Source organism: Pterocles gutturalis, unplaced genomic scaffold (genome assembly GCF_000699245.1).
Source record: "Pterocles gutturalis isolate BGI_N339 unplaced genomic scaffold, ASM69924v1 scaffold4008, whole genome shotgun sequence".
Lineage (NCBI taxonomy): Eukaryota > Metazoa > Chordata > Aves > Pterocliformes > Pteroclidae > Pterocles > Pterocles gutturalis.
This window is the reverse complement of record NW_010120221.1, coordinates 78358-104476: the sequence shown is the minus strand read 5'-3', so window position 1 is coordinate 104476 and position 26119 is coordinate 78358.

Sequence of the window (26119 nt, the reverse complement as noted above, 5' to 3'; positions counted from 1 at the left end):
TAAACTTGACCCTGAAATTTGGCAGAAATTTGACATTAAATAGTGGTGTGAGCAGGATACTAGAAGAAGTAAATATATGTATCCTGCAAGGATGACACATGGGAAATTTGTCTGGAATGGGAAGAAACATAGACTTGCTGTGCATGTATCAGTGGGACGCAGTTGCTGTTCCCTGGCCTGCTGCAGTCTCATTCCGGGGCACCGAGCGGGGCTGGGAAGGTGAGGATTTGGAAATCCTGCACAGTCTGTCCCAGCACAGCCAAACCCAGTGAGTCATTAAGCCATTAAGGTCAAGTACTTTCAGCCCCAGTTCTCACACTCTGTTCTGGCTTCTTTCATGGATTTTTTTTTTTTTTTTTTTCTTAACCATGTCCAGGATGTTCCAGCATCCAGGCAGCCTCCCTCCATCCCTGGGCAGCTGTGCAGGCAGGGGCAGTCGGGAAGCTTCCCGCACATCAGCACAGCGAGCTTTGCTCATGGCATCCCATCCGTCACCAGAGAGGAGAATTCATTATGGAGGTTTGGGTGCTGCTGTTTTACATGGTGTACTAGCACGTGGGAAGGGTGACCACAGAGAAGAACAAACCTTCGTTCCTCATCTCGTTATTGTTGGGGATGTGCATGGGGATTTGGCTCTGAGGCTCGGGCTGGCAGGAGGTGCCCAGGAACTCACAGGTGGCTGCTGCAAAACATCTGCTCCCTCAGCCCATGGGGAATTTTTGCAAAAGGCCAGTATTGCACCTGGAAGGCGCTCCTGGCCACAGAAATGCATCTGGAGAAGTGCAACCCTGCACTATGTATCTAGTTACTTGTTTTTCTTGTCCAGATAAAAACAATTTTAGGATGTAAGCTAACACTGTGAAGGCAGGTGTTCTGCGGGGTCCTGTCCTGGGACAGAGCGGACTCAGAGCAAATCCCTTGGTGCAACCTGGGTCTGCAGCCAAAGCCCCAGTTCTGCTCGGGATTTTGGAAGAGCTCGGTATTGCATTTATGGTCCTTCCTATCACAGCACAAAACATGAATGGGGACGGGAAGGTGCCAACATGGGCTTTGCTGCGGGCCTGATGCAGCAGCAGTCCTTGGGATGCTATCGCAGGGGGTACCCGACTATTACAGGGATCCACCACACCTGACCTGGGGGATACCTGAGGTCTTTCCTTTTTGCTGTTTGCCCATAAAGAGGGTCTGTGGAAAAGCTTCCTCTACCTGACATTAGATCCATTTTCCCAGCACTTACTGGGTGAGAAGCTGCATGTATTAACTTTCAGCGAGTCTGTTTAACGCCGTGGGTCTGATGCACGCTAATTCTTCAAAGGCCTTGAAGCTAAATAGGCTATCTGTCAGTGACATGTGAAACCATTAGGAAGATAAATGCGTAAAGCCCTATAGCAGTGAGATGCTGTAGCTGGGCTGTCAGTAGCTCTTTCAGAAGGCAGCGAGCCTGCGTGGGTGGAAACCCACTTAATGTGGGAGCGAAGTGCCCTGTGGGGTCCTGCAGGTCTTTGGGGGCTGCCAGCCTGATGCGGGAGAAGGATTTGTCCTAAAAACCCTTCCCCTTCCTTAGGTGAGCATTTGGGGCAGGATGAGGTCTGGGAGCTGCCAAGCTCGACCCAAGAGTCCCCTCCCACCGCACGGTGTGGGGGCTTCGGACACCCCTGTCCAGCTCTTTGGCATGTGCTGAAGTGGCCAGTCCCAGGGTGGTGATTTTCATTTTCAGCTTGAGAAAGCTGTTATTCAGTGCTGAGGTTGTTGATGAGCTGCTCTTTCTTTCCATCCTCTGATTAACCCAACAACCTTCTCTGAGGCTGCGGGAGCTGCAGCTTGCTGAGATCAAGCCAGTTGCACTTGATAGCGCTTTGAATATCTTGAGAATAAGAAACATGTGAAATTAAGATTTATTTATTGCTTTAAAGACCTACAAGGAGAAAAAAAGAAAAGGTGATGAAGGTGAGTTATTAGATTGGATTCAGAAGTCTTGATAACACCACAGATGCTGTGGCTTCTCTCATGGGTTAATATTTCTATACCACGTAAAGCCCCTCAGTTCAGATGGTATAATCCAGAAGTCATTAGAGAAGAGGATAATTCCAATTTCCAACCTTTTATTTTTTTAGTTTTTTGAAGTCCTATGGGGAGTTTAATCATACTGTGCTAATCACTTTAATTATCACCGGTACAAGCATAAGACTTTGCAAAGTTCTCTAAAGAGTAACTTAGTGATATAGTGCCATCAGTTTTTACGTTTCAGGTTGCTTGTTGCAGCCCCTGTGAATAGGATCTGTGTGTATCTCGGCTCTTTGGGGATGCAACACTTGTTTTATTTTCCCCTTCCTCTAACAGCAGAGCGCTCTCCCCGGGATTGCCTTTAACGACAAAACCTCGGAGGATCCACCAGAGAGGGAATTTCCAGGATTCTATAAAAATTGAATGGGGTTCCATGGAAATGGTTTGAAAAAATCCCAGAGAAGTCAGCTCTCTCTGTGGGGTTTTAGCCATCCAAAATAGGTCTCTTGCAGTAATTTAAATCTGTTAAACGCTACTGGATGTTTTGCCATAAAATGTGTTTTTTCCTATTGAGACCCTGAAATTCTGCAGTTTTCCACATAGGAAAAGGAAACATGAATATTTGTTTCATAACCTCCTTGGCCCTTTCAGGTTCAGAATGCCCTGAACGCTGGACTCAGTAGCAGGAGGCTCTTTCCAGTGTGTACTTTTTTTTTAAATTTCCTTAAATGAGACAACTCCAAGGGCCACTGCACCAGAAGCACTGCACAGAGCCCCAGAATGATACACGACATGCAGGGGATGAGGCTGCCTTCCAACCCCAAGTACTCAATATCACATTTTAAGTGGTATTATAAATTATCTTTTCTGCTAAAGCCTGGAGAATTAAGGCTTTCAGAAATAGTTAATCTCACGTCTCTGGGGATCCAGATTCCTGTACATCCAGAGAATCTGAGGCTGGACACATGGATGCTCAGCAGCAAGAGCTCTCAGCTCTGCAGGACTCGGGTGTTCAGGCTGTGTCCCCACCAGGTGCATACAGGATGAGAGCTAAAATCAGACCTTTGTAAATTTGTGCATTATATAGAGCATCCCTTGGAGGAGCAACACGAGAAATCTCTAAATATTCTGCAAAAGCTGAATTTCAATACTGTGGTATTGTGGTTTTGGGTTTTTTTTTTCCTTAAACCTCTGGGGCTCGACTCCTCACTGGTGTGCATCGCTCCGACTTTGTCAAGCTGTGCTAATTGAGACCAGCAGAGGATCTGTCTCTCTTGTGTTACAATTAAAATACTCCTACAATTAAACAGTGCTTTGAAGTGCTCTGGAGCTAGATGTACTCTGCTTTACTTTGGGTGGTCAGGAGATGAAAATGGAAATGTTTTAATTGGATTCGGTCCTAAGAAAGTGTGCCATGTCCTTGTTGGAATTTCCTTGCTAAGCGATACTACACCTTCTCCTCGCAGCTCGGAGTGGTTGGCCCCGTGCAGAGGGGACCATGATAAATGGTTAGTTTTAATCATCTCTACTTTGGAGTGAATTGGGAAGGAGGGACGTGTTTTTATTCACTCAGCTGTATTAATCCACAGAGAAGGATTTGAACCAAGGAGAGAACTCAAATGCATCTTGGCTGTAGGACAGGTTTGGACTTGTTTGTTTATTTGTGTTTTTTTGGGGGGGGTTGTTCTGTCTTTTACGGTGGAGAAAACCCATTTACTCCAACTTCTTGCAGCTGCATAATGAGGTGCCATTTTCTGATATGCAGTATCTAAAGGTCAGAGAAAGCCTTGCTGCTATAAAGTAATGGCTTATGTACTTGCAGAGTGTGTGCGTGTGTATGAACAAGAATTTCCCCTCTCCACCCCGAGCACCAGCCCAGCGGTGGGCAGAAGCTTGCGTGCAGAGAACTGAGGCTATGGCATGTTCCCCACACCATCGCGCCTTTCAAGCAACTGCCATCGCTGGTGACATAGCATTGAATTTTAAAATTTGTTGTGCTGTTGGATGGGTTTTTTTTGACATACTCGTCTCATTTCAGATTCATTTACAAATCTTTCAGCCTCTGTTTTCGCAAAGCTTTCACTCACAGTTGTCACATTCCCAAGCTTTGTTGGGTAACATCTTGCTGGCGACATACCTCTGGCACGGCGAGGAAATCACAGCAGATGAAATGTATGTAGCTTCCCTGCTTTGACAATTGCAGACATTGATACCTTCACAAAAAGCTTTTTTTCTTCTGGAGTCCTAAAAAATTACATATGTTTGTGTGTATATATGTGTGTGTGTGTATATATATATACACATAAAAAGAGTATCTGCATCTGTGTATACATGAAATTACACATAATGTGTATATATACATACACTTCTTATATATATATAAACATTAGCTGCTTTGTGATATTTCTGGAAGGTTAGATGACATTGTAATAATTCAGAGTTTACCTCCTTGAAAGTTTAAGCTGAAAAGCTGCAGACAACATTAATCCACTGACTTTAGTCAGCAAGTGAACTTGCCCCTCAAATGTGTATTTCTGTGACACTCTCCTTCCACTGCAGGTCGGTTTTCTAATTTTATTTTCCTCTTTCATCTTCCAGCTGCTTATCTGTCCTTCCAGATTCATTACCTCTCCTTTTCTTTCTCTTTATTTCCTTTCTTCTCCTGCTGTGTTCCCATTTTTAATGATTTATTTTATGTTTTATTTTATAATGTTTATATCTGCAGAATGAACTGGTTTTATAACCCCCAAAAATGAGTTCTATAATTTATTTGCCTTGTGAAGTTAATGCTCACTGCTGCTGAACAGCCTCTTGCCTTGGTGATGCACACCCTGACACTGGTGCCAGGTGCCTTCACTGCGGTTCACACCACGCGTTTTGGCTGAGTCAGAGTCAGGACTGGATGGTGACGCCAGGTGTCTGGGGGTGGGATGACCAGACTGGGGTAGGAATTTAGATATAGCCGTTCTAAATCAGACCAGGCATCCCTCTGTCCCCAGCTCCTGCCTTTGGCAATGGCAATTAACAGATGCTTAAACAAGAGTATGAACTGGGGGAGCATCCAGAGCAGTCCTTCCATAAGTACCCACCTCTTCTTCCCCTTCTTGCCTTAGTTTACAGCAATCAGAATACGGTGACTTCCTAAGCTGAAATTGCATCTCGATCATCCCATGTAATAGCTGCTACTTGGTCCTGTCATCCATAAATTTGTCTAATCCATCCATGAATTTCCTTATCCTTTCAGTCTCCATGATCCCATATTCAATTATACATGGAATAAAAAAAATATTTCCTCCTGTTTGTTTTAAATCTGTGGCCTGATCGTTTTTCTGGGTACCTCCTAGTTCTTGAAGTGTGGGAAAAGGCCAGGAACATGCAGCGCTGGGTTTATAGTGGGTTACGAGCCTCAGCTCAGCGTCAGGAATCTTTATCTCCTCCTCAAGGCAGAAACACCTTGCTGGCAGCTAAAAACTGAAGTCCATAAATGCATAAGCATTAGAGAGGAGGGTGGATGAGGGCTACAGAAGGTGCATAAATCATCGAGGGTATTTTTAAATAATAGTATGTCTCACTACATTCATCTCCCCTGAGTTTATTCCTCAAACCCTCAGTACATTTTGACATTCAGACTTAATCACACCTTCCAGTCAGAATATGCAGCACAGAACTGTCTTGGAAGAAAGCTGCAGATCCCTTGAGCCCAGACCGCAGATCGATAGGGGCCAGGCAGAGCCAAGGCTCGGCTGATGTTGTAGATTATGGCACATAAATGGTACCAGCTTCACAGCATCCCTGGGCAATCCCAGTGGCAAGAACCACAGCTGCTGCCCTGGCTATCCCTGTGCCTGGGCAGGAGCAGGTTGGTGCTGAGCGCTGCACTTCTGCTTTTCTCTCCCCCTGCTTTAACACAGGTACTCTGGTCATTGAGCAGAGGGCTGGAACAAGCACGTATGGGGGGGGTGGTCTGGTGGACTGGCCACCCCATGGGCATACCTGTTCTCATCCTGCATCCCTGACCATTATCCTAGGATTTGGGGGATTGCTTTCTTAAATGGCTGTGTGCAATACAAACTCTTTTATGTAAAAGCAAATGCTGAAGCATTTAGAAGCCAGAAGGAAGCGACACTGGATCCAGATCCAGCCTTCAGGAACAAGATGCGATTCCTACTGGTCTTTGGGTTTTATCTGAGAACAGGTTCACCCAGAGCCAACCGTGCCATGGCCTGTCCGCAGAAGTGAAATGTGCATCTCCCGTTTGATTATCCATCAGCACTGAGCTCTGCTGCCCACGGCATGAAAGAGAGACAGTGGGAAAAGCAGCAGGAGGCAAGCAGCATGCTCACTTTCAATTTACCCATAAAGGAGGAACAGAAAGAGAAGGATGATGAGGGGCCTGCAGTGCTTTGTGGAAGGGAACATCTTTTGCAATTATCCGTGTCTGCATTGTGTAAAGTATCAGGAGTCCCAGTACGCACTCCCCAATATCCCACTTATATCAACATAGATCAACTTAATGCACAGAAATGATACGTGATACAAAGAGTTTATCCAACACAGTACGTAATTGCTGGGTGCTCCATCCAACCAACAAACCATCCTCTGGCTGTGACCCTTGGGAGTGATTGTAAAACTTGCAGTCTCCTTTATCTCCTCCTGAAGCTTAGGAATAAGAATTATTTTCAGGAGTGATTCAGGATAAAGATTACTGCGAAGAGACTCACAAGGAAAATATAAAAGGTGGGTGACCCCCTCCCCCTGCCCTGAAAAAAGCTGTGTATGTGACAGCACGTAAAAACATTTTCATCAGCATTGCTCCCTACCCTCCGCAGTCCTGGTGTGACACAAACCTGCAGGTCTCGTGGCCTCAGACAGACAGCAATTTCCTTCTCACAAAGCCCCGCAGAGAGGAGCATCCTCAAAGCTTCATAATATAGCAGTCTGGCAGAGGCAAACTACACCGGACTCTCTTTCCCCAGTGCTGCCTCTTGATTATGTTGGTATATATACTGCAAAATAAGATAAAAAGAGTCCTCTTAGCATCAAGGACACTATCTCCCTAGCAATCCAATACTTGCCAGCCTGAGAAGTGAGACCAGATGTGCTTTGTTGCTCTTGAAGTACCATAAAAAGCACTGACTACAGCATAATTAACTTGGGAAAGTTGTCCATCCACTAAGAACCATAAATAATCCACAACAGCCTCTCTGCCTGACTCCACATCCGATCTCCCCCGTTCACGCTGATTCACAGCCAGATGAGATTCTTCTCCTCACAGCTGGCCGGCAGATTATTTTGGGCAAAGATGTGATGAACTCGTCTGGAACCACCTGCTGCCTCTTTGGTTCTTGTTAGCTCCACACAGCTCTTGGCATTAGGCTGGACAGTTGCTTCTGGGGGCAAGAACGGATGGAGGGACTTGATTATGGTTGGGGACTGTTGCCATCTTCCTGGGGATGGCAGCCAGAGGTGTGGGCACTGATGCACGTCGGTAGAAGAGCTCAACGTTGTACCAGTGTGGGTTACAGGCTGGCTGTGGTTTGGAATTTACAGTAAATTGGATAAATAGCTCTAGGCACATGTGCTTTGATATTCTGGAAGAAGTTTCTGTCAGCTGGTGATTGGGGTTTTGGGGACTTTGGCATTGCCTGGTGGGCCTGGAGATGGGCATTTCCCAGCTGCTGCAGGAGCACTGGTGCCGCTCCATGCCACAACTCCAGCTTGCGTTTCTGGGTGCTGGTAACAACTCACAGAACTCTGATTTCAAAAGGATGAATCATGCAGAAGGGGGGCGGGGGGAGGTAAGGAACGATCATCTTTTGATAAGATGGTGTACTGACTTCTAATTTCTCTTCATCTCTGGTAAAAAAAAAATTCGCCTCCATTTTTGCACCTGATGCTCAAACGTGGCCTTTTCTTGCCTCCATGCGTATGCACCTGTTCAGATGGCACAAAGCCTATTTGCACGTTAGCAACATGCATATTGCACTGGGAGAAAGGACCTCTTTACACATAATTACCTTCAGTGAGAAAAACTGCCAAAATGGGCTGAAACAGCTTCAGGGCTTCAGCCTTTGCTGCGTCTCCCTGATCTCTTACTTAACATGAGAGGTGTATAAAGGTTGCTGTGAAATGGAAGAGAATCATCTTTTCTTCTCTCCAGGATAAAGTGATGGCTTAAACTTCAGCAAGGAAGATTCAGACTAAATAGGAGGAAAAACCTTCTAATGGCAAGGATGAGTGTGTCCTGGGGAGGTCATAGAGATTCCACAGCTGGAGATCTCCAAGCAGAGGCTGGATAAATATTTATCAAGAGTGACATAGCCATGGTTGAGCTTTCACAGAGGAAGGGAGTAGAGAAAGTAAATTACAGAGATGCTGAGTTTCTTTCCAGCCTTTTGATTCCATGAAGAAGGCAAGGAAATTTTCAATCTAAAAAAATAAATAAAATCTTCCGCTTCTGCTACTCATGCTGCTGCTCCAGGGCGCAGAGTCAGGATATGAATTACCTGTGCCAGGAAATGCGAGCTGAACAGAACAGGACAGAATATGCTTTCCCAGCCTGTACAAGCCAGCAGCTGTGGCATTACGTGCTGGATCAGCTGCAGCTTCTGAGAGTATTTACTGTCAGTCCTAAACCCAGCAATAGGGCACTCGAGGGGAACAGAAATTCAGATCTTTGTGTTCATGTGTATATTTTTCTGATGTTGCCTCAACTTTCTGGGATGGTGAAAGCCATCCTTAGGAAACACTGTTGACAGTGACTTGGTTACTTGCTGAATTTACCTTTTGCTTTTTTTTTGCATCTACAAGCTCCTGCTTTGGTTGTTAGAAGTCCTGTACTCATTCCCTTGGTCTGCTGGCAGCTTGTTTGCTGCAGCTGCCCCATTCTGTGTTCTGCGTGGGTCGTTCATGTGTTTGGCCAAGTTCACGTGCTTTGCCTGGCCATGACATACGAGACTGATGATGGCATTGATGCTATAAAACAACTTTGTCATTACCATAGAGAAATAGCTGCTGGCTGGGCAGGAAGAGAGGGGATCCTGTTGGGCTGCCTCAGGAGCAACCAGAGATGTACACTTGGCACCTTGCTCTGCCTCCCTGTTCTGGGGGAGCAGGACCTGCAGCTGGCCCAGCACATGTCCTCCAGCTCTCTGGGGCAGCTGGACCATCTGCTGCCCACAGGGAAGGAGCTGAACTTCAGCTTCTTGGTGGGAGAGCAATTACCCGAGTAGGGGGGAGATGGTTATTTCCCTCCACAACCTGGTACCTGATGTGTGGGTGGCAGGATAATGATGCACCCCACGGTACAGACAGTCCAAATTCCACACTCATTGAGCACTCCTACCCATGAATGTACGAGGAGGTTTATTTGCAGGGAGTCGGCACAAAAGGAGCCTGTGGAAATTCACTTAGCAATCAGCACTTGGTTTTGGCCATGGCTGTACATTAGCAGATGAGGATGATATGACCCCAAGGCCATCCATCTTCTTGAACAGAGGAGATGCTGGGAGCACGGGGCGAGGTAACTGAGTTTTTTCCATTACTTTACCATGGTCCCAGCTGCTCACCAATATCTGTCTCTTTTTTCTGAGTTGATTTGCAGCCAAGTGCTTCTCATCCAGATCTCATTTCACTTGGGGGATTGCACTTTCTGGGTAAATCTGTGTTACTCACAGGTCTGGGGAGAAGAGAGGAGCACTCTGAGGTCAGCAGAGTGCTGGGAACCTGTAGTGTTTTGCAAATTTTCCTTTAAACTGACAAACCACTCATGCAGATCCTGTCATTGCTGTAGGTCATGAATATATCACATGCCTGGTTAGGCGTCAGCCTGTCAGTGACCCTGATTTGGAACTCAAATAACTGTAGGTTTCTGCCCATTGGGCTTGATTGTGTACCTGTGACCAAAGAGTTCATCAGCAGGGAAAAACAGGTAGTCCCAAATAACTGAGGGGAATGAAACTGCTGGTTTATGAGAAGAGACTGAGTGTCCCCATTTGGACATGAGAGGGCACAGGGGAATACGACTGAGTTTTACAAAATCACGATCCAGAGGCTGAAGTGAGCTCAGAACTGTTATTCACCATGTCCTGCAGCACAAGGGAGGAGCTGGCATGGGAGATGGGTTCCAGCAAGATGCTTCTCGTGCTTTTGGGATCAGGAGCAGCAGTGCAGGGCTTGGCTGTGCAGTGGCAGCCACTGAGTCTTTGTTGGAAGCAGGAAAGAAATCACCTAATCTGTCGGCCAAGCATGAACATCCCAAGCTGGCCAGTACTGGCCCAGCTGGAAATACAGGGCCAGCAGGCAATGAACCCAGTACAGTCTGTACTGTATGGACATAGAAAAAACCCAGAACACCAGTCTCAAGGAAGGAATCCTCCAAACTTTGCTGTGCTTGCGGGAGAGACGGTGCTGGGGGACAAATGTGCATAAACATAACTATTAACTAGCTGGGTGGATGCCATACCTGATAGGATATGTGATGGGAACGCCAGCTGAAAGTTCTCACAGTGGATGCGTATGGTAGGTCTGTGCTAATGTAGCCAGCGATCGACACTCGTGAAGCCAGTCTTGAATCTGTTCTTAATTTCAAATCGCAGGCAGCCAGGGAGACTGCTGGTTTTGCTTGAGCATTCATTGGATTAACGTGCCACCAGCATCCCGTTATTGCCAGTGGATGGATTCCACACAGGCAACAGCACTGTTACTTCAACGGAAAAACCTACAGCTTCAGGGTGATGATGTGTCGAATAGCTCTCCAGCTTTAATATTCACTCCCTGAATTGCTCTCTTGGATGTGTTAATTCCACATGCCTTCGTCTGCTGTTCTGCTTTCCTCTCACAAAGCCAGGAAAGAATAAATAGCAGTGTAATGCAATGTGCGACAGTATAAATGCCCTCCAAAGAACTACTGCTGAGACTGTTGACATGAGAATTTGTAAGAGAAACAAAAGGAAATATGCTGATTCTGCTGGTTTGCTGCCTAGCTCACGCTGTGCCTGACTAAATGTTATGTCAGAGCTCCATTCCTCACGGTTTTCCAGTGTTTCGCTGAGGAATAGGTGTCATTGTTTAAGTTATGCTGTTAAATCTCTAGTTGCGGGGTAGGAGGACTCACGTCTCTTCTATCAACTGCCTGTCTAAACACACTTTCATAAAGTACAGACATTAGATGAGAAATCTTACTTTCTTTCACAATATTCTGTAATTACCAAGAGGAGGAGAGAGATACACAAACCACCCCTGACTGCAGCACTGGGGTACCACCACCCACCCACCTGCCAGGTCTGCTCAGCATCATCCAGAGCCTGGGGGGTCAGGGGAAGCTGCCTGATGGAGGCACTGGGGGAGCTGGACCCTTGCCCGGTGGGAACTGGCCTGGGGCCACTGAAGGCAGGGTCACAGCCAGGTCAAAATTCATGAGAAGGTTGTTTTTGGAGAATATAAAAAATACTTGACATTTATGCGGGACTTAGTGAGGGAGAGCTGTGTCATCCTCACTGTCGTCATCAAATGAACAGAAGTGGAGGTAACAGGAAAGTGTTTAATCCAAGGTCACAGGGTGGGCTGTTACTGAGACCAAACTTGTAGCCCAGGCCTAAGCATGGCTTGCTAAGACAGAGCAAGGATGCTCTCTAATTCCTCAAATACACAGAGAGTCCATAATTTTACAGGGGCCCCTTCTTCTCTGCCTCACTCCAGATGACTTGTTCCCCTGAACAGTTGTATTTCTCATTCATGTTGCATTGCAGAGGAAAAATAGCAGTGCCTGAGAGCTGAGTCCCAGCTGACCCTTGCTGAAAAGATGGAGCAGCAGCATGATAATGGGCTGTGGAAAGGATAACACACTAATCCACTTTAGAAGTGCTCTCTCACGATGACCAAAAGACTCCTGTCTTTTCTTGGCTCTGGAAACAGTCCTGACCTGGAGTGCTGGTGGTGTTGGGTAAGAGTATATTAAAGCAGAACAGATTCCCTTGCAGTTAATGGCAGGAGATTTAATGAAGTTGTCTTAGGCAAGGAGCTCAGGCTGTCAGGGTCGGTGCTTTCAGCTCCGGTGACTGCAGGTGCCATTGCATGCGGGGGTCTCAGTGGAGACCTGGCCCCTGAGGGACTGCAGGGAGCTGCAGCCACCAGAAGGTGTTTCTAAGGCACTGGGCATCTGCCTGTAGGGAGGATGAGTCACTGCCACCGTGAGCAGTAAAGATTAACTCAGGGTCAGTGACCCATCTCTGGCACCACCTTGCCTCTGTGAGCTAGGTGTTCACTTAAGACCCACGGTGTCTCTTTTCTATTACATATTTTTATCTTCCCACCTAATTATCTATGGCTCAGAAATGTGGAGCAAGGCTTAACCCAAGAGACGGCGATGTTAATAATAGCTTGGCATTTATCCAGTAATGCCCTGTGGTGGGAAGCGCCGTGCTGATCTTTTAGTGCTTATTGATATTGGTTTCCCCCATGTATCAATCTGGGAATTTATCAGGGTGAAAAAGCATTCGGTCAATAATCTCGATTTAAAACTACTGTGGAGCAGACATTAATTGGATGCAGGCAGCTGGACTGGGAGGGTTTGGTAGAGCTAAACAGAGGGTCTGGGCTGGCAACCTGTTTCCAAAGCAGAGTGGCACAAAGCGGCAGAAACTTCAGGAGAGTCAAACCGGCGCTGAAGACTTACTGCCTGAAGGTTTTGGGTACTTGGCCCAGGGTAGATGCTGAGTTTTTGCAGCCTGGCTGCTCAGGAAGGTGTATCGGGGCATCCCTGCATGCCTGGCTGCCTTCCTTAGACTGGGATTCTGCAGCAGTTTTGTGCTGGGTGAGCTGAATCCAGACCAGAGTGCTTAACGATGATGTCTTGTAAACTCCAAGTTTACTCTGCAAATAAGGTAGAGCTTTGCTGCCCTGGGGCAGTATTATCACAGCTTCTAACTAGCAAAGGAAATTACTTACTACAGCCCTTGGTGCAGCTGCATTGCCTCAGACTGGTTGTTCTGGCCACAGTGGGGGGGAAAGGGAGCAGTCCTGTGCTTGGAGGTGGGCTGGGATTGAATGCCGATGTGGGCCATCTAGGGATGACTTTTGGCTGGGGAGGATTCTCGATCAGCCCTAAAACAGACCGATACAATCTGACCCACCACAGGCTTCCAAAGTCTCTGTGACAGCTGAATTAATTGCACAAAGCTGCTCACAACAGCAGCACCTGCACATGTAAAACTGATTGGCAATTCCAGTTAACAGCATCTGGCAGTTTCAATAGAAGTGTCAACAACCCATACAAAGGTTATTGGAATTAAAGGGAATTACAGAGCTGGTTTTGAAAACTTAATAAGCTCATGAACTTAGAAGACTGGATACACAGGCTTCTGGTTTTTAAAGCTGTTCTAGTGCATCCTTCTGGCAGAGGTTATTTCTTTGACCATCTGTGAATGTTCGGTGCAGAAATGAGGCTCTTGGCAAACTTTCCTTTCACTATTTCTTTCCTAAAACAACATTGTTCACAAGCTCCCTAGGAAGAGAAGCAAGGTATTAGAGAAAAAAAGTGTATGGCTGATGCAAAAGTCCAGATCACTTCAAGTCATAGGAATTTTGTCTTGCGTTTCAGGGATTTGACAAGTATTTCATTTGTGAAGTCTGCGTATAAACAAAGTGAAAGAGAGGTTGCCCAGAGAAGCTGTGGATGCCCCATCCCTGGAGGGGTTCAAGGCCAGGCTGGATGAGGCTTTGAGCAACCTGGGCTAGTGGAGGGTGTCCCTGCCTATGGCAGGGGGGTTGAACTAGATGATCTCTAAATTCCCTTCCAATCCAAACCAATCTGTGATTCTATGATCAAAAGAAATGACAGATTTTCAATGGATTTTGTTGGACTTTGGTTCAGGCCCTGGACAAGAAGCCTAGCACCCCTGAAATCAATGGGATTTTTGCTGATGATGTCAGTAGGATTTCATCTACCAACCTCTACCTGGCTCTGAAATGGATTCTGTAGACTTTCTATCAGCCAGGCTGGTTACAGTCACCAAGTTATCCCTTTTCCTTCAAAAGCTTCCTTTCTAACATGGTTACAATGACGTATCATCATAGCTGTGCACCTCACCTATAAACCAGCATCCCTGTTCCTACCAAAAGTCCTCCCAACTACTGCAAAACCAGACTGAACTAGGTACAGGGTATCTGTAGGCTCAATGCATGTGCAAACAAGCAACAACATTGTGCTCCAAAATCCTTAACACAAACTGCAAACCCTTCTTAATGAGAAGCAGAAGAGTTGCAAGTTTCTCAGTGAGTTACTCCCTGGTGATGAAGGAATGCATCTTCAGCTGCCTCCCCATCAGCTCACCAATCTCTCATCTCTAAGGCTGCCATCCTAAGGTTTTCTATTTTTTTATGTCAAACAAGGAACAGATTTATGGGTAAACAGTCAAAAATAAGAAAAAGGAATGGAAACACACTGCTATTCTTCATTAGGCCACTCCCCAGGTCCTTCATGCAGGCATGAAATATGCCAGTGTAAAATCTTTGTTGCTTTACATGCTTGCTGCAGGAAATTGCCTGCAAACGTTCTCTTTAGTGTTTCTCTTTGTAAACTGAATAACTGAAGCACACAACGAAATGCCAGCCTTTCTGGCTTGGGGAAGAAATACCTCTTTCAACTGGGCAGCAGCGTGTTGGTTAAGTGAAGGGAGGGGACCACTGGCTGCCAGTTTCCACCTACACTTCAACCGAAATGCCAGCCTTTCTGGCTTGGGGAAGAAATACCTCTTTCAACTGGGCAGCAGCGTGTTGGTTAACTTCACTTCAACACTGCTGTGCTCTGTAGCCTTGGGCACATCATTTAACCTTCCCATGCTGGTTTCTTCTTTTGTAAAGCTGCAGGATGAATTCCTGCCTTCCCTGCTATTCTCTGCTGCCAGGGGTTTTACACAGAGTAATAGAAATGAGTTCAGTTTTTTAGAAAAATGAGTTAAAGACCCAGGCAGTATCGCTCTCCTTTTAGCACTGAGTTATGTGTCCCATCAAGCATAGCTTTGGGCAACAAGGTGAATAAAGTACCAGTGTCACATTGCTTAGACACCTGATAACTGTACCATTTGTAAAGTTTGCCCAATATTATCAGAGAGATGAAGAAAGGCAAAAAGTTTGGTATATCTGCAGTTCATGCTTTGCTGCTTTCACTACAAATTCTTCCCAAAGCAGCTGAAGGTCTATCTGGCCTTGCATATTGGGGAAAAAAGAGAGAAACGTCCTGCTTCCCTTTGAAATGTCCTGCTTCCCTCTGAAAAATGTATGGAAAAGACAAACATTTGGAATGTGCCTTTAATCTGTGCCCTTCCTCTGACCAACTGGCAGCTGATAGGAGCAAGCAGTCACAAGGAATAAACTAAAGACATGACTGACGGCATTTCAATGAATTTTTGAATTTTTCAGAGTTGGAATAAAGTCATCACTGTGTAACATAGCCAGATTCTCTGATCTCCACAAAAAAACCCATAAACTATATTCATAGCGTTAGAGAACATTTCTCATTTGCAAAAATTTGCATTCCTAAGATGTGCATGAGAAAGGCAGAATTCTTTGCAGAAGCTGCAGGGCTGCCCAATGCAAGCACATGCTCGCAAACACTATATACCTAAACAAGCAGAGAACAAATAAGGGCAGAAAACAGTTTCCAGAGCCCTTTGCAATGTCCTTGAAACTTTTTCCACAACTAACAGAGTTTGAGGGCAGGGTGGTTGCAGAGCAGCTGCTTTGGGGCACTGGAGGATGTTGGTGCTGGAGCCACGGTCAGCAGCAGGGCCGTGCTACCTGCTGGGTAACTCTACAGGCTGCTGTGTGATCTGGAGCTCAGGATGTCTGAGGAAACAAACCCACCAGGACCAGGTCACCCAGGCTCAGTCCAGTGGCATGGAGAGCCCTAGGTGTCATTGTCATCTTCTGCCTGTGAATGATCCCCAGAAATCCTACGCCTCTGCTGTCCCAGAGCAGAGAGAGGAGATTGTTGTGATCCTGGCTGAATAAAGAATTATGCTTTTTACTGTGGTTACCTTGCTTGTCTCTGCCGTTGTATGTAAGGGTTGAGGAACATCTCCATGGGGCTGGTTCAGTGCCTTCGTTCTGTGCTCAGCTTTGAGGCACTTACCTGGATTCCTGTAGGCTGCTTGGAATAACTCCTGGCAAAAAAAAAAAAAAAAAAAAAAAAAAGTTTTCCACCTGCACTGCTGGAAAATGTGTGTTTGTTTTTTTAAGTTGAGGCTAATAGATGCAAAGCAGATGGGGAGGCGTCCTCTTTGCCTTGGAGAGGCAATGCCAGCAGCTGCTGACACGCACAGCAGGTCACAGCTTGAGCAGGAAAGCTGATGTCCTCTGACACCTTTTGGGCTTGGCAGGCAAGAAGGACAAACATCTTATTTACTTTATTTATTTGTGGATAACAATTTAGGGATGGAAAAGTGCAAGGGAATATCTGAAATGAACTTTGGTTATTCCATTCCCAAGGACAAAACAAACACATTTTGCTTTCAGGCTCAGACTGTTTGGGTTTTTTTCCCATTTCCAGCACAGACAACAATTTTTAAAGAAACTTAGTGAAGCAAAGGTTTTAATGAGTTCTCATCACCATATCGCATCCCTTGGATTTGGATCATTTGAACCATATTTCTCGAGGTAATTTTTCAAAGTGGTGCACAGCACTTTATCTGCATGAATGCCTCTGTGTGAGTGATTCATACTTCAAAACTTTGGATGTACAAAAGGGGTCCAGGCATCTGAACAAAAAAGTACAGCATTTCTTCTTGTTTCCAGTGGAAGGTCAGTGTGTCATTCATTCAGGAGAAAATCACACAACTGTTTTCATCCTCCCCTGGGGCAAAGACCTCTTAAACCATCTCAGTCTCCCCAGGGCTGTGCCCTGCAGAATGGGCAGGCAGGGGGGCTGCACCCCAGGTCTCTCATCTGTGCTGGGGCGAGGGATGCTCTGTGACTGTATAGCATACACACAGTATGCTGACTTGTCTGATGAGCCTATGGCTAGCCAGTTCCCCAGCTTGCACCCTGCCCAGGGATGGTTGAGCTGCCTTGGATGCATTAGTTAAATCATTTCTCTGCAGGAGGATATCGGAGAGCCTGTGGATGGAGATCTGCTCTCCCTGTGCTTTCATCCCCCTCGTATCTGGGCTATGCTCACAAACCAGAGTTTGCTCTGACAGCTCCAAACAAAAGGGAAACCCAGGAGAGAACAGGAAGGTGTAATTCACCAGTGTAATCATGTCCTAAAAGAAAACAGCCCTCTTGTCCTCGAAATGGACACATTAAATAACTCTCCAATGTTCTCAGATCAGTGTTCAGCCCGAGCATTTAAAACCTTTAAAACAATGAGGGAAGCCATCTGATTTTACTGTGTCAGTAATGATGTCGCAGCTTTGAGAAATTAATTTCTTCCCCACTGCATGCTCTGTTTGAGAAATTATATCACATTGTGAGATGCTGCACCAAGCTCTGCTGATCACATTGCATAACAGGATGCTGGCTAATGATCCAAGATAATAGAAGGCGAAAGCTGAATACATTTTTAAAAATCATCACATGATACAAAATAATGCCGGTACTTGGTACTGTGCAGGAGAGGAGAAGCTCTTCTAAATGTGCTGCCCAGATGCTCCATCAGAAATAATACCTTTTCATAATCTAAACCAGAATGATTCACTTAATTTTTTTTTTCAATGAGGAATCGATGAAACACCTTAGACTGGATGCTCAGCGGGTGTAAATCAGCAGTGCTCCATTGGAGTCGATGGATCATTATTTCCTACTGCTGGAAGAGGGAAACTAAGAATAGACACAGTCAGCAGTTAGAAGTTCTTTGGTCCCAAGCAAGTGCTTGCAACATCGGCATCATTAACATCAAGCACAAACCTGCTCTCACTGTAGATTAATAGCAATATTCCCGTCAAAGCTTCAGAATACCTACAGCAGGGACCCCGGGTGAAATCCAGCCGGCATCACTTAGCATTAGTTAAATCAAACCACCGGTGCTTATTAAGAAGGTTAAACCTCACAACAAGGACACCGCAGCTTATGCAAGCGATGACTCGCCTCCCCTGACCTTGCTTTGCAGCTGGTGCCGCACGTTTTTTGCCAGCAACACTGCCAAACTTCAGTGCAAATCCCAAATTACACGGAAACCCTGTGATCTTCCACTCTCACTGGTGATGATCTCACTTGTGCAAGGCTGAACATGTGAAAAAAAGAGTAGAGGACAAGGAGAGGAGACGAGAGAGGAGGAGAGATGAATTGCTCTGCCCAATAAAGCAACCCTGTCTATTTTTTGGGCCCTTGCCGTTCATTACTCACAGCTCCTTGGGTGAATGAATTTTTTTTTTCCTATTCAGAATAATTCTCAGATGTCTTACCAAAAAAACGCATCAAACAGGAGTATGCTTGTTCAGTTTTCCCCTAGAAAAAATTACAGAGTAATTAGGAAGCAGAAAGAATACATATGGCCAGCCATATAGCCAGAATAATAATCAAAAACAGCAGGGGGGAAAAAAGAGTCAGACAGTGCTGCCTGTGAGACAGCCTGGGCTGTTTGGAAACTGTGTGCCCAAACAGCATCTGGTCAATTATAAGAAATGCATCAAATGAAATTCAAACTCATTCACAAATGAATTAAGATAAGAGTGAGAGGGAAACATTTGCAAAGAATATAATTGGAATGAATAATTCAGACAGTCTTCCCTTACCTCTTCAAAATACAAATATTGACTCTATTTCCCATGCCCAGGTCCGTGACGGTATCTGTCCCTCTGTTGCCTCTGTGCAGTGGTACCTTGGGCTTTTGCTTGGGGTCATTCTCACAGCCTGATGCAGTGTTCTCACCCAGAGTTACTGTTTTGTGTAGCATTTATACATGTAGGGCTTTACGCTGACTTGTTGTCTGTGTGGGAAACACAAGTGTTTCATGCCTACAGCCAGGTGTATGCAGCAGGAGGGAAAGACGCCTTGTGATCCCATGCAGGAAAAAAATATCCTGTGGTCACGACCAAGGCTGGAGGGTCTTGCCAGGAGCACGTCTCCCACGTGCCTGGGTTGGGATTGCTGCCTGGTCACTTGCAAAGCCTCTCTCCATGAAAGCCTGCAGGCATCCATCACCTGCAATACCCGTTAGCTTTGGTGGGTGGCATTTGGATACCAAGTGGGGTAATCAAAGTCAACACAGAAAGAAAAACCTGGACCGAGACACTCTTTAATGAGGTTCTGAATCATATAGCATAGCTGTTTCTGCCTTTCTCCTGCCCTCCCTGGAGCACGTAATTATTCAGGTTGGCACTTCTGCGTGTGTCTGAACTGCTGCAAAAACCAGAGGCACAAACTCAAAATTAAACACGCACTTAGTGCCATCCTGAACCATCTCTGTGCTTGCTCAGCACAGGATAATGAGACACCCCATCATCAAAGAGTGGGCAGAGAACAGAGGTACTCAGCAAATAAGTGTTTAGTTATAATATTTCCTCCAGTGCCTATTGCTCTGTCCCTCTCGGGTCAAGTGCAGAACCACCTCTCCTGCACCGCAAGCTCATTAGTCTTATTTCAGCTCTTGAAGGGGTGAACACAGATCCTGACATTTAGCATCGAAAAGCAGATCTTCAGCACCAAACTTGAGATTAATTGTTGACATTTCTCTTCCTTTACCCCTTGGATGTGTATGAAAAAAATATTTTAAAAAATCTATATGTAGATTTAAAGGGAGGTGAGGAGGAGAGGAGCAGCCCAGCTCGAGGACAGCCTGGCGACACAGAGGAGAGGCCACCGTGCTCCCCTGGGGTATGAACACTCTGGTGATGGCTCCTAATGAGAGAGCAACAGCAGCGACGGGCAAAGGGAGATGCACAGAGTCTGAGTGCAGGAGATGTCAGAAAAATAATTCATCTCGCATTTCCCACCGCTTCCCGCCAGCATACGGCTCAGCCGTGAAGAGGTCCCTCGCACTGGCGTGTGCACGCATGGAGCCAACACAAACAAGGAGCCGGTGCTGCGTGTATGGCTTTCCTTAATGCCATCGCTTTGTTGCGCAAAAGGGAGCACCGGGGCTATTTAGGCTATTTTTGATGTTTGCAACAGGCTGGATAAGTGTTTGTGTGGTTTGGTAATAGCAGACAAGAGCAAATTGCAGCTCGAAAACCAAAGAGCAACTAAAATGGTTTCTTCCCTTCAGTCACCTGCACCATACTTAGGCAAACAAAGGCGAGAGAAATGAATGAACAAACACAGCTTGAAAAACTGGCCCTGCTGAAATTGGTATCAAACAGCCCAGCTTCAGGAGGTGCAGGATTTCTGTGGAAATAAGGTGCATCTGCCTGCTTAATGACAGCCCCAGGTAGCATCTGGGTGCTAGAAACCCTGCCACCGAAGGCTGGGACCAGAGAGTGCTTGTCCAGCCCCAAGCCTGAGGGCTAGGGCAGGTTTCTGACAGGGAACAGCTTTACAGTCCTGTCTTGGTGCACTGAAGAGATACCTGAACGCAGGTTCCCAGAACTTTCTCTGTTTTGGACCCTCCCCCAAGAAGGCAGAAAGAGAGAACACATTACTTCATCATAGGTCCATAATTAAGATTTTCTTGTTGCACATCTTGCTGGTTTTCATCCAGCACGGAGATGCCAGAGCCGCTCGTTGCCTCTAACCACGACTGTCAGGCACTTCTTGCAGCACTGGAGCTGAACCTTCCCCAGAAAACAGCAGATGTTAGCTGACTGTGTCCTCCCAGAGCATCCCCGATCTGCCCGTGGGCTGCTGCCATGTGGCACTGACAGCGTGGAAGTCAAACGGTGCCTTCAAACACAGCATCCCTCCCAGGCAAAACCCGCCTCGCCCAGTAGAGTACCACCAGGTGGGAACTTTCCCCGATACAACACTGTTGATAAGGATTTGATCTTCCCAAGAACAGGATAAGTCAAAATGTTGCTAGAGGGACTAAGTACCTAAATCTTTTAATGAGCAAAAAATTTATCATTACTGTTACTACAGCAGTCAGGAAGGCATCGCCAGACAGTAAATCTGTCGTGGTGGTTATTGCCATTTAATATTGAGTCAATATAAGTAATGTCTTGGAGTCTTTCCACATAAACTGATAAAGCAGCCACGACACGGGCTGCTCTCCAAGTAGCAAGTAGTTTGAACTTGAGATTTCTGTAATGATTTTTCACACTTTGTGCTGAGAAGGAAAGGGTAGGCTTAAGGGCTGAGGCATTTGCTGGAGAACTGGGTTGAAATCTTGGCTTTGGTTTGGCTTTGGATTCCTGTGTGACCTTGGGCAAGTCATTTAATCTCTCTGAATTGCTGTTCAATGGACATCCCACTTCTGCCACCCCGGGTAATTTACTTAGGGTCCCTGGGATACAAGTTGTCTCTTGTTATGGTTTGTGTTATCTCAGCTTGATCCAAGATCTGGTGCATGTCTTGGATCGGAACATAGGAGACACCTGTGAAAAATCACATACAAAATTTTGTTCAGAAGAGTCTTTTAACAGAGACCCTAAGTCTTTAACTAATTCAGAAAAATCCGGTAGGCCATCTGGCAATGCCATAGTTTTACTTAGTTGTGCACACAGTCGTGGGAAATTCATCAACATGCCTTGCCCTGGTGTGGGATTCAAAGTGAGCAGCTCATCACTAATGAGAAGCATGGCTCTTGCTGCTGCCACTGAAAGGACTTTCTACAGTAAATAGTATCCCAAAGCAATTCCCAGGGAAGGACTGGATGCAGAGATCAAATTATCAGTGACTGGCCCAACAGTACATCTTCAAAGCATTAGGATGAAAGACAAACGCCCCATGCCCAAGAAGCACCGTGTCTGCGCCTTGTCCTCCAGGTCCAGTCTCAAACCTGTGCTGGAGAACGGGCCCAGGACTTGGTCCAGAGCAGATGGGGAAGGGCAAGGGGAGGTTTTGCAGCCAGGGGACTGTCCCGTGGGATGCAGGGATGCACACTGTGACAGTCGCTGGCATGGGCAGGCAAACCCTCCTGTGCCAGTCCTCTCTCCTCCCTCCGTCATCACTCCAATAAATTGTACTACCTGGAACAGCCTTGTAGACCCTGGGGAGGTCTCTGAGCCACTTTCTGTCCTAATGAAGGATCAAAAGGAGGAGGGAAGTGCCAGCCCTGGGGAGGTCTCTGAGCCACTTTCTGTATTAATGAGGGATCAAAAGGAGGAGGGAAGTGCCAGATTTTACTGTCAGTGAGCTGTAGGGTTTTTAAACTGTGGGTGTTTCTGGGTATGGGTGTCAGGGATGAAGTCTGAATTTAGAAAATAAGCCAAGAGACCAACTGAGACAGAGACTAAGTAGAGACAGACAACAGTTAAATACTCTGGCATGCTGTGATCCACATCCCCACGTTCACGCTGTTCCAGCAAAACCCACCTCGATGGGCCAAACCCCTGCAGTCACACTGATGTGGGGTGCAGTCCCCCTCCTGCCACTCCTGGTACATATATTTGGCTGATGACTTTTGCTGTTTCTCCTTTTTTTCCCGGCTGTTTGCACTGCTGTGGTTCCCTGTACACGTGGAAGGAGGGCAGATGTAGCTTGTTGCTAAAACTGCTTGCCTTCAGCTGCCAAATTACACCGCTGCTCCCTGCTCCTGCCTCTTGGCTGGTGGCCACTGACCTGTGGGGTGATGCTGGGATGCTGCACGCGGCCCCAGCCTCCTCCTGCAGCTCAGACTGAGCAGTGACCAGGACATGATGAGACGAAGATTTCTCTTTGTTGCCTTAAAAGTCTTTGCAGTTCCTTTTGTTCAACGTGTATCCCAGCTTGACTCAGCAAAGAGCTCTAACGGGGTAAACATGGCAATACACTTAGATAAACCTGTCCCAAAGGGAAGACAATATAAATCTTGCTGGTTTGAAAAAAGCCTCAGTCAAAGCTTTTCGACAAGATATTGAATTGATGTAGCAGTTTAACAGTTATTTAATATTTATATATTCATGCCTAGCATCCAAATAGGTCAGGATCCTATTGTGCCACATCAGACAGACACATTCACACGCACAAAGTCTCCGGCATATTTTGAAAGCATCACTGATACCTCCGGACTGTTGCTGCAGCCACCAGTACTTGCCTAATGGGAAAAATGGGATTTGTATGTTTCTTAATGCAATGAGAACTCTATGTGGAAGAGTTCAAATGACACAGACAATTGAGTTTTCTCGGAAATTCTGTCCTTGAAGGCTTTGTTTCAGACAAGGAAGTCTTCTGAATTGGTGGCACTTAACTCCTGTCTCAATGCAGCCAAGTGCTGTATTGATTCTGGGTCCAGCCACGCTGGTAATCGGGGCTCCAGTTCAGGGTTGCTCCAGGAACCGTGCACAGGGGTTTGTCAGACTTTATATTTCTCCTTTCCCTTCCTTTTCCCTCTCTCTGCCTCTAAACACGTGTGCTCAGGTTGTTTACATGCTCTTGTACACGGCTGCAGAGGAGCTGGGTGCACAGTGCTATGTGCATTCACTCTTCTGTTTCTGTGTACACCAGGGTAACTCTGGACTCTGAAGAGTTTGACGCTAATATTTCTGCATGTTAATGTAGAAGCCAAGACCTTTGTGGCCCTTCAGTTGGTGGAGGCAGAATATGCCCAAAGGGATCTGTGAGCATGCAAAATCCTGGCGTGCGGGAAAGGAAAAAAGAAGGAAGAAAATATATCTCTGGCTATAGCTCCTCTCTGCTAGCAGTGCAGCAGATGGTGGAGGGTTACAAGACAGCAGTTTCTTGAGACTTAGCATAAGCCAAGAAACAATAAATGAAAAGGGGGAAAAGGAGACAGAAAAAGGGAATTTAAACAGATTGTCGTGTCACTGTTCTGTTCCTGCCACCTTAGCAGGAAATTAATCACTTAATGCCACGTGAAGCAAAGCTATCCCTGAAGGTCCAATCCAAAAGTGGCTCTGCCTTGAGGGCACGAGTGAATCAAACCCCAGGGGAGGACCAGGGGAAAACAGTGATGGGGGGGAGGGCAGCCCTGGCTGTGCTGGGAGTGGGGAACAATTGATACAGCCAAAACCCAGGCTCAGATCTGTCCCATTGATGTGTCCAATGGCTCTGAGAAGTGGGAGCGAAGTAAAAGAGCTGCAAAGTCAACCTGGGCAGATGCAGCTCCCCTATGAAAGAAATTTTTTGCTCTGGGTAGGGGCAGCAGGCTGGGCGCTGCAGCAGGGCAGGTGGGGAAAGGGCTCGTTGGCTGGAGGGACCAGCCTGATGGAGCCACGAGTTAGCAGCATCCCGGCATCACAGAGAAGTAGATGGACCGTTCTCTTAATTGCAGATTTACAGCCAAGATGGGTACTGAGGAGTCTATATTTCTTCATAGGAGTTGGATGGCCATGGAGAGAAGGCTCCCCAGAGAGATATCTAGGATATGGATGGACATTACCCATAAATACCATGAAATAAGTTTCCCATTAGACTTAAATCCGGTGAGGCAGCATGAATCACCTTAAACATGCATAAATCTCCCTTATACATCACCACTGCTGCAGCATTAACGCATAACAACCATCCTTAGACACTCAAAAAGATCTCATTTTTTTGCTCTATCCCAGCACAACAGCTGGAGAAATAAAATAATGGTTTCTGGGTCAAACTGCAACCTGTGCATTTGGCGCTGCAAAAAACTGCAGAGTCCTTTGCTCTTCATCTGGGAGGTACCTAAGGACCCATGGGACTACATGACCGAGGTAAAAGGGTGGCTTTGAGAGATGTACTTGGTTCTTTAAGGTACTCATATGCTCAAGTGTTTTGCCTGGACAATGCTACATCTGATGGAATAACCTCATAAGAGTAAGAGACCTGCCTGAGATATGGGTATTTTCCTTTTTCATTTATTGGCTTTATAGAACTCTACAAAAAAAATCATGTTGGCTTGCATTAGGTTGCACAGATTGGTTCGAACTGGGCTTTCGATGAGAGAGAGGCAGCTGAAAGAGCAGAGCAAAGCAAATAAAGGAAAGGCACTAAGCAAATAAAAGGGCTTTTTAAGGTGGCTGCATCCCCAACTGGAGCTCCTAGTACTTGTGTCTGTGCCAGAAGAACCAGAAGCCAAAAAAACAGAGAGAAAAAATGAACTAAGTGGAAGAGAGAAATTAATCCTCAAGTAACTGAGAACAGGTGCTTCATTTGGGCACTTGGATGTGAATGTACTGCAGTTGGTTGCTCTATCGACAGGGGAATTCAATAAGTGAGGCTGGTACACTGATGACAGAGCTCAAAGAATGAAATCCTGTGTAAATTAACTCCCTTCCACCAGACCGTGCTTTATTAAAAAGCCCAACTTGTCAAGGCAATACCTTGAAGGTCACTGCTCCAGCTGCTTGTGCAAAAAAACCTAAAACCTGACCCTCCTAAATGCCTCGTGTAACTAAAGGGACTTGAGTTGCAACCTTTTATTTTCCCTTCTGCTGACAGGCGGCTGGTGCTTGCCTGACTCCTGTGATGAAAACGTGCTTGCTCAGAGCCCTGGGCTGGGACAAAGGGAGACAGAGAGGTCCGTACAGCTTCCCCGACCACCGGGAGGGTAAGCACCTCTCAGGGAGGTCTCCAAGCAGCAATGCTAAGCAGCATCCTTGTATTTAAGTTTGCAGCTAAAGGTACAGCCTCACCCACGTAGGTTGTTTCTGCTGAGTTGGGGCCTCTGGGTGTCATCCAGAGGGAGGTGGGAAGAGCAGCGATGATACCCCTGTACCATGGTGTGGTTGATGTCTGCTGCTGCAGACAAATTTATGGCATCTGGACTCCATTCAATGCAGGATGGTGTTTCAGAAAAGAGTTAAGAGCATCATGTCAAATATAATTATGAGACAATAACAGCCTATTAGTTCCAGTGCCTAATTTTAAACCTCTGACTGTCTAAAAACCCTCAGTCTGCTTTCAGAAGAGCTGTCAGTTCCTCAAGGTATAAATAAGAAGCATAGAGAATGGATAATCTCTGCCTGTCTTAGGGCCAACTATCATCTTCCAGAAAAGGTAAAATTCCCATTTCATCCTTTACTCATTGAGATTTTTCTTTCTGGCTAAATGTGAGCAATTTCCCCTGGGATGAGCAGGCCAATGCAAGGGCTTTATCTGCTTTGACTCTGAG